Consider the following 9,553-nt stretch of genomic DNA (forward strand, 5'->3'; position numbering starts at 1 on the left):
GGCTATCCCACCGCTGCCACCAATTCAGCTCCTTCTGTTTACTGTGTTCTCTTTCTTTGAAATGTGCCTACCCTCAGCAAAGGGGTATCTCATTTCTAAATACAATTTATTTTTTGTATACCCCAAAATCACACAAGGAGTGCAGCAGTGGGCTTTAACATTCCCCCCCCCCCACCACCACATAGACTCTCTAAGAAGACAAGAAAAATACTCTTGTAAGGAAAAAAAATGGAAGAAATCTCAAGAAAGGCAATTACAAGAGAGACCCCTTTTCAGGTAGGTTGGGCGTGCAGTGGGAGTCAATACAAGACACAGAACAACACAAGTCATCCTCAATACGATACGACAGTCCAATAGAAACATTACAGGTACAGAGCAGAGTGCAGGAGTAGATGAAATCACGTAATACGATTCCGATTTGCGGCCATTAAGCCACTTCCCCCATAGTCGGTGCTGGTCCAGCCAATCAGATGAGAGGACCCTTGGACCCGACGATTCCTGCTCTCCTTCGTCAGAGATGACTTTTCCTTAGGCAGGCAGACAACTTGGCAGTAGGGCAGTGGCACCAAGTGGCACATTTGAGTACCCAGCAGAATAAGGGAGGGTTAGTGAGAAATTAGTACTCGCATTCTAAAACCAACAGGGTTCCATTCTTAACGCGGCTATATCCTCTATTAAGTTTTATGTCACGTGTTTTGTACTTGGAATACCAACACAGGAAGTTCATGACATGTTCAACACAGACGAGCCCCCCACTTGGATTCACGTTTATGACCTGGGAACTTTAAACAGACTTCCTCCTTACCTTTGCCACATTCCAACTCTTTTAAATACGCCTGACATCACCTAAAGAATATCCCACTTCTGACACCAGCAGGGTTCCATTCTTAGCTTAATTATATTCTCCTTTAAGTTTGTCATCCTGAATAAAGGAGTATTGTACTTGGAATACCAACACTGGAAATTCATGATGTGTTCAACGCAGATGAGCCCTCTCCACAGTTCACATTTAAGACCTGGTAGCTTGCAGCACATTCCAGCTCTTTTAAAGAGGCCTCGCCTCACCAGAAGGCTAACCCACTTCTAATACCAACAGGGTTCCATTCTTAACTCAGTTATATCCTCTATTAAGTTTTATGTCACGTGTTTTGTACTTGGAATACCAACACAGGAAGTTCATGACATGTCCAACACAGACGAGCCCCCTACTTGGATTCACGTTTATGACCTGGGATCTTTGAACAGACTTCCTGCTTACCTTTGCCACATTCCAGCTCTTTTAAATACGCCTGACATCACCTAAAGAATATCCCACCTCTGACACCAACAGGGTTTCATTCTTAAGGTGCCTATATCCTCTATTAAGTTTTACGTCACGAATAAAGGAGTACTGTATTTGGAATACCAACACAGGAAGTTCATGACATGTTCAACCCAGACGAGCCCCCTACTGTACTTGGATTTACATTTATGACCTGGGAACTTAGAACAGACTTCCTGCTTACCTTTGCCACATTCCAGCTCTTTTAAATATCCCACTTCTGACACCAACAGGGTTCCGGCCTTCACTTGGTGTCACCCGTGAGGTTAGGGATTTGCTCATCACTCGTCTTTTGGACTCACATCTGGTACCTTGCAACAGCCTTCCTACTTCATTTTGCTACATTCTCTTTCTTGTAGATCTGTCCGCCCTCAAGCAAAGGACCATCCCACTTGATGAGATGAGCCAATCAACAAACAGGGACAGTAAGTGGGGTAGGCAGTGGCTGGTATGAGTCGAGTTTCTTTGTAATTCTCTGTAGCCTTCCCTGAAGTTAGAAATGTGAACTTGGCATCATTTTGGGTTTGGGGTGGGCGGTTTACAACCCGAGAATATCATTTATTTATTATTATTATTATTATTATTATTATTATTATTTTTGTATCAGAGCCTCCATTTAGTTGTCTACTTTTATGTCACGTCTTCCTTCATGTCATTTTCCTTCTCCCACAGGCACTGTTAATGTTACAAGTTTCACATTGGCCATTTCCATAGCACTGTGTCCCAGGATGCATCAGGATACCTGACCATGCCAAAATAAAGTTCACCCCCAGAACAGTTCCCACTATTCAAGATTGAACCAGATTTAGCAGCCCACTTGTTTTTCTGAGTTATTTGAAACAAAGCTCTGCCTTTTTGAGTCTGATTTTTGGTTTACCGGTTGGCCCTGAACATCTCTGTCTCGTTCGACGTGTAGGTTTTGACCTTCCATTCTTCCCCCTGCTCTTCAATCCTTCATTTTTGGGTTGACAATGAAAAAGACTAAATACAAAGCGGATGTGTGAGGGGATTGACTTGGAAGAGTGTGCCCGATATTGGGAGTGCATCCAGAGCACAGGGTCAAAGGGTGAAAGGAGCAGAGCCAGGGGAGAAAGGGCAAAACAATATGAAGGGAATATGAGTGGCTTCTGTAAAAAGAGCTCGATGCTGGACATGGCCAGAGGACATCGTGAGGCGACCGGGCAGTGGAGGACATCAAACAGGGGGCCGGGGTGAGACGAAGAAAGGCCATCGCAGCCATGTGATGAACGAGACAAGTGACACGAGCCATGTGGCGGCGTCTGGCAGGAGCAAAGCAGAGAATCACCCAAGCCATATTAAGGGTTGCTATGCAGCCAGATAAATTTACATTTACATAATAAACAGAGCAGGGAAATGTGTCTCTAATGTCCAATTGATTTCAAAGTCAAAATAAATAATATCACTGGGGGAAAAAAATCAATTTAAATCAACATTTCTTTAAAAAAAAAAGCAAAAGCATTAGGAGAAATATCGGAGGGTCACATTGGCAATGGGAACAAGGATGTGAGAATTGTTGTTTTGGGGGAGGGGTGGTCATTGATAAACATCCCCCCTTAACCCCCCCACCCCTAATCTGGTTGTTATTTAGTTAAAAATCAAACGAGGAATAAAATGTTTGTCATGCAATGCAATTCTTTTACATAACGCTGCCCGTGTTTCACTGGTGAATATGCGAGGCCTAAGTGATGATACTGGCATGGGTTTAAAGTTAGGTACCCAAAGATGGGAATAGGGAAATCCCAGGATGTGGATTTAATGAGAAAGAGGGCATCTGTGCCACCCTAACGTAGCATATGATAGGGAAACGCCTTACAAAACACACCTTGAGAATGGGAAAGGCGCTATATAAATCAAATGTATTACTATTATTATTAAAATGTAAAAAGAGAAAGGAATTATTGAGACAGTATAAAAAGCAGGGAGGATTACAGGGAGAAACTCAAGTTACAGCAGCATATCTCTGAGACGAAACACCAAAGACGGGCTATTTAATAAATTCATGAGTGAGTGACCTGCGGTGGGTTGGCACCCTGCCCAGGATTGGTTCCTGCCTTGTGCCCTGTGCTGGCTGGGATTGGCTCCAGCAGACCCCCGTGACCCTGTATTCGGATTCAGCGGGTTAGAAAATAGATGGATGGTTGAGTGAGTGACGTTTACTTTGCCCGGACAGAGTGGCGCCACTTCAACCACCACCAATGTGCCACCTCAACCTGGAGGGTCCGACAGCAGCCTCAGTATGCTCACCATACATAATTATCCAGTGGTCAAGGGTTGGCCAAAAGGGACACTGGACCACAAAAGGAAGAGAAAAATCCGACTCTAGTCAGCTGAGTGGTGCAAGGGCTTCACTATCAGAGAGTACGGCGTATGGAAAGATGGTACGGCCCACCCTGCTATCAAAGTCCACCAGAATTGATGAGGTCATGGTGGGCAAATTAGCCAAAACATGAGGGTACATCCTACTCTTTTAGAAGGATGCTCGGGGGTCTCTTATGACACACAGAGTGTCAGGACCTCAGTTCTTACGTCTTCTCTGAAGGACGACGACATTTTGACAGAACAGTGTCCCCCACTCCCCCCATCACCGCATTGAGGCATTAGGATCCTCACAGAGAGCACGAGGTAAGCGCCCCCTGCTGGCATCACCAACACAGCGACCCAAGCCTTACTTAGGTGGTCTCCCATTCAAGTACTAGCCAGGCCTGGACCTGCTTACTTTCTGGTGGGTTTACGTGTTCTGAAGCACAGGGGTATGACTGCTGGCTACTCAACCAAATATCACAGCAGTTGCCCTCATGAGGTGCCCGTGTATTAAAACTTCAGCACCAACATGTCCATATGGCTGCCCGTGCTCCCTATTCATAACTATGGGCACGTTTTTGGGGGTGTGTGTTCAAATTTGAACCCCCTGAAATACATTTTATGACAGTTCATTAGTCACACTAATTACGTTTCATATATTTTCTCACCCCCTTGAAATGAATGCCCTGGGGGGTCTTGACAACGAGATACCTTTCGGTTCTACACTCATGGAGTCCCGTATGTGGTCCTCTCCCTGGCCCAGGACCCTCATAATTTAATTAAAGGAGGTACGAGAAGGACTTTGAGTTCACTCTGTGCTCCACCGGCACACACTGCAGATTCTCAACTCTCTGCTGCCCCTGGTGGTGGGCAGGTGTTGTGATGGGTGCTTCCTTTTACTTCTATGTGGGTATCTATTGAGTTTAAATTTAAATAAAGTACACGTCTGTCCGGCCCTCATTATATTTACCTCTCTTGTAAATTGCTTTGGATTAAAGAATCTGTCAAGCAAATCATTGTTACATTTTTATTTTGATTTGTTTTAACCTTGAAGATTATTTCGCACACATCGGTTTCTCTTTTTAGGACGTTTCCTAGTGGTGAAGTTTATTTTACGATATCCTGCGATCCTGGGGACAGCCACCAGCCCTGGGGTTCTTTTAGTCAGGTGATCTTCGGAGAATCCTTGGGTCCCGCTGGCTTGACTTTGTGTTGCTCATGGAGTCCCGAATGAGGCACATGACCTGCATTGTGTGTCAGAAGTGTCAGTTATGGCACTACGGCCATGTGGCATGATTACCCGAGGGTGATCCAACTCTCAGGATCCAAGTGACTGGACCAGGCCAAAGGGACACCCACATAACACCATGGGGAGGGGGGTCATGAGGTCACTGGAAAGGGGGGTGCGGTGCTCCAGATATCTGTAAAAGGATGAAGGTCCAAGTCTTTAGAGTCCTGGTGCTCCCTGTTTGTGAGTCATGGATGGTGACCTGAGATGAAGACTGCACTCCTTCATGTGTGTCTCTTCAAAGGGTACCTTGGGTACCGCTGGTGTGACTTTGTGTTGCTCATGGGGTCCCAAATGAGGCACATGACCTGCACTGTGAGGGAGCGTCAGTTACCGCACTGCGGTCATGTGGTGTGATTACCCGAGGGTGATCCGGCTCACAGGATCCAAGCGACCGGAACAGGCCAAGGGGACACCCACGTAACACCTGGCTGCGGCAGAGAAGTGGGTGGGACGGGACAGCGTGTCTGCCTGGAGGGGATGCCATCCAGGGTCCTGAGTTGTTTCGTCGTGTGGTGGGGGGTGGGTGTGGCAACGAGCTGTACCAGTGCATGCTCCCCAATCTGACCTGATCTGAAAAATTCCTCTGCACCGTGCTACTATTGTTCCATTTGATCCCCACTTTGTTTCTTATGGGTGCTGCCATTTTTCTAAAGATAGCATCAACAGTTGCTATGGTGATCGCTCCCACAGTCCTTACATACAGTGTCTCCGGTGTGGCCACATTAAGTTGGACGGGTGCGTTCTTGGAATCATCTGAGATTTGGATTCCGTGAGCGATGAACTTGTGTTAACCCTTCGGTGTTTGGTCTCTGCTTTCCATTGAAGAACTGGGATTGTTGTTTTGTGCATTGGGTTCTGCCGACTGAGTACCTGATCGTCTTGTAACAAACTGGACACCCTTTCTTGACACCGTGTCCTTCTCCTGGTCCTTTCTCTTTAAAAAAGATCTCCCTGTTTGTCAGTCCAGGAGGATTATGGGAGGCCAGCACTGTTGAGATTTCTGCTGAATAAAAAAGGGGGAGCAGGAACCACACAGAAGGTCAGGCCTAGCAGGGAGGCCTCACCCCCAGGCTGCCTAGCCCCAAACTCAAAAGCCAGATGCCTAAAATAGGCTTCAAAAGTTTAAGAAATGTCAAAATATCCAGAAAGGAGGAAAAGGAAAACTGTAAATATTGCCGGGCAAAAGAAAACAAACCAAACATTTTGTAAATTAGGATAAAGTACTAAGAAGTGAGGGCTGGGGGTCCCACAGGACGGCCCATTTAATTGTAATGTCCCGGTGGGCAAAAAATAAAGTAGAATTGTGCTAAGAAAGCAGTTGGCATTTGACGTCTTTGCCAAGAGAAAACACTTCAAAGGTTTGGAGCTCCGGTCTCCATTCAAAATGGTCTGTGGGGGGCTGGGGGGGGTCTTCAAGTTATAGACCACTGGGACCAGAAGGACCAACGGGATAACCAGACGTGACCTCAGTGGGTTTTCTCTTCCTGTGCTCTAAGGAAACAGAGGGAACAGAAGTTAGCGCCAATGTCCGTACCTGGACACTCTTCAAAGTCCGGGGTCGAAGTTGGCACTCGAGTGGGCTGCACGGCTCCTGGCAGAACGCTGGCCTGACAAGAAGCCCTTTTCATTCTGGGATGAGCTCTTTGAACGTGAAGTTGGTTCTGGGGGCTTTGATGAAGGTGCCTCATTCGTGGACAAAACAGAAACTTTTACACAGGGAGCCACCTATCAGAGCAAGACCACCTGTCATGGGCAGGCTCAGTGCTGGGGTGCCAGCCGGGTCACCCTGTGTCATTTTTAGCCGCCTCTGGTTGGTCTCGTTTCTGTCGTCGTTCGCAGGGCTCTGTCCTCCTCTTACGCCGGTGAAGGTCTGACTCCTGCCTCTCTGGATTCCCAGTGTTTATAATGCTGAGGGTCTTCTTGGGGGTGTCTTCCATCATTGGTCCTTTGATGTTACTGTGGTACGACAAGTCCAAGTGAGAAATGATGGGGTGCCAACGACGCAAACAATGCTGGGTTTCCTGGGGGTCAAAGAGTCGATGTCACTGATCCCAACAGCAACGTGTGGTCCGACTGTGTGGCGCTTTGTAACTCTGGCATAGAGGGGAGTGACAAGATGGAGGACAAAGAGACCACCGCAGGCCTTAAAACATAAAAACCCCGTTAAACGTGTCGCCTTTTACGATATTTGGTGTAAATATGCGACCACCGCCCTCCCCAACGGTGCTGACTAAAGAAACGGAATCTCTCGCAGATGTGAGGTTTCACTCGTTTCATTTGTTTGTTACATTCGCTGTGAAAGCCAAGCTGACAAAAAAGGAAGAAGAAGCCGACAGAAAGAGCGGGAATCTCCACTGCAGTCCCTGTGCCTGACTTGTGACTGACGTTCATAACGTGCGGGTACAAGCAAGTGAGGGAAAGTGACGGGGGTCTTCTGAGCTGTGGCGGTGGGGGTCTTATACGGCTTTGACCGGCAGGTGCTTACCACACATTCGCCGCAGGACCCCCAACTCCTTGCGAGAAAAATGATGGATGAATGTTGGACCGCAAAAGGAAGAGAAAAACCCGACACTCGTCAGCAGAGCGGCGCAAGGACTTCACTATCGGAGAGTGCGGCGTATGGAAAGATGGCGCGGCCCACCCTGCTACCAAAGTCCACCATTTTCAGATTTCTGGACTTACTACTGCCTTTGTGGGGCTCACTAATTCATTCATTCATTCACACAATTCACTTCATTTGTTCATTTATTCGGCCACTCATTTGCTTACTTATTCATTTGTTCATTCATTCACTCATTCATTCATTCAGTCAGTCAGTCAGTCAGTCAGTCAGTCACTTACTCACCTGCCATACAATCGCTGACTCACATACTTGTCCATTCATTCATTCATTTGCCCACTACCTCGCTCACTCATTCATTCACTTACTTATTAATGAATTCATTCTCCCACCCGCTCATTCATTCATTCGTTTGTTAGCTACTCACCTCTCTCAGGCACTCACTCACTTATTCATTCATTCATTCATTCGTTCACTCATTCACTCACTCACTCACTCGGTCACATTCACCACTTCACCCCACGCGTTCGTCTTTTCCCCCGAATGTGCGAACAAGCCCGGAGTGGCCGCAGAAACAACAAATCGTCACCGTCTTGTGAGTCAAATGCTGGCGGTGGCGGCGGCGGCGGCGGGGTGGGTTACATCTTTCCCACTGAAGACCCCCGCAAGTCAGCGCACACACTTTGTTTCATTGGCGTGTGACTTTGAAAAACAAACAGACAAACAAAGAATGGAGCTAAATAAATAGTGACACGCTTTCTGATGTGCTCGTCTGTGACCGTGTGACCTCTCGCGGCGACAAATGCGATGTAAATGAAGTCGCGTCGGCCTCGGCGAGCTCGAGCGCTCAGGTGACGCACCGCAAGATCATTTTAAAGTGAAATCAAACGCTTTTAGGCAAAGGGGGCTTCAGCGCGATCTGTCGGGCAGAAATCATTTGGCGTATTGTTCGGAATCCCGAATTAGCGGGAGGCTCGGTTTCAGTGTGCGCGCCTCGAGTGCGCGAGCCCGAGGATATGCAAGTCTTCTATCGGCGCGCTAATCGCTTTGACGGAGCGGCGGCCGCAGCTCGGGGCCCGCCACATGAAACGGCGCGCCGGAGCCGCTGTTTGGTGCTTTGTGCTCGGGCTCTGCGGACTTTCACGAGCTGGAAGATGAAATCAGTGACGGCGCAGACGGGAGGCGCCCCTGTTCGAGACCCCCGCTCGTGACGTTCACGAGACGTTTTAGTGATGGAAAGGCTGCCGTTTTGTTTGATTTTAAACTTCTCGATCTGCTCGACCCCCCTCTCCCCCGTTGTTGAGCCACAGAGTAGGATCTCATCACCTTCATCTTCTTCATCATCATCATCATCACCCAACCCATCCCATTGTCAGTCTGACATACATCAGGAGTAAAGAGCCTGAAAAAGACCCTGGATGAAAGACAGAACCTCAGAGGGTCTCAGGTGGTCAGTACCTCAACAGCTGACTCCAACGGTGGTGTCAAAGCTGTCCCATCAGAACGTTTACCATAAGACGTGGTGCCTTGACACAGTTTGGGCATGGCAGCCAACATCCCTGCTCCGCTACCCTTTTTCGGTCAATCCCACTGGGTATCAAGGGTGACGGCTGCTGCTGGTGGCAGCGGTGGGATTGTGATGAGGAGACACGCGTGTGTGTGTGTGTGTGTTCTGGCACTCTTAATAAGCCCTCGTGTCATAAAATTAGACACATCGTGTCATGGCAGCAGGGCAGTGCCAAAGGGAAGGACAGGTCTGGAAATCCTTCAGGAAACTGGCAGGGAATCTTCTCAAATAGCAAACTGTAATCCCGTGACGTGTTTAGCGTGTGATGGGGTTGGAATATTCTGGAATGAGCCGACCTTCAACTCGTCTTTAATTTCATGTAAACAACACGAGAGATTTCAGTTTAGATTTGTAAGAAACGCTGAGCCTCACCTTTCTGCAGGCATGTGGGTTATGGGTTGTGGCGGGTAGATTGATGGGCAGAAACGGCAAATGTACCCATTCAAAATGAAATCTACGACACAGCAACTTGAGCAGAAAGTAGAGGGGGCT

This window comes from Polypterus senegalus, chromosome 13 (assembly GCF_016835505.1).
Source record: "Polypterus senegalus isolate Bchr_013 chromosome 13, ASM1683550v1, whole genome shotgun sequence".
In the NCBI taxonomy this organism is placed as follows: domain Eukaryota; kingdom Metazoa; phylum Chordata; class Cladistia; order Polypteriformes; family Polypteridae; genus Polypterus; species Polypterus senegalus.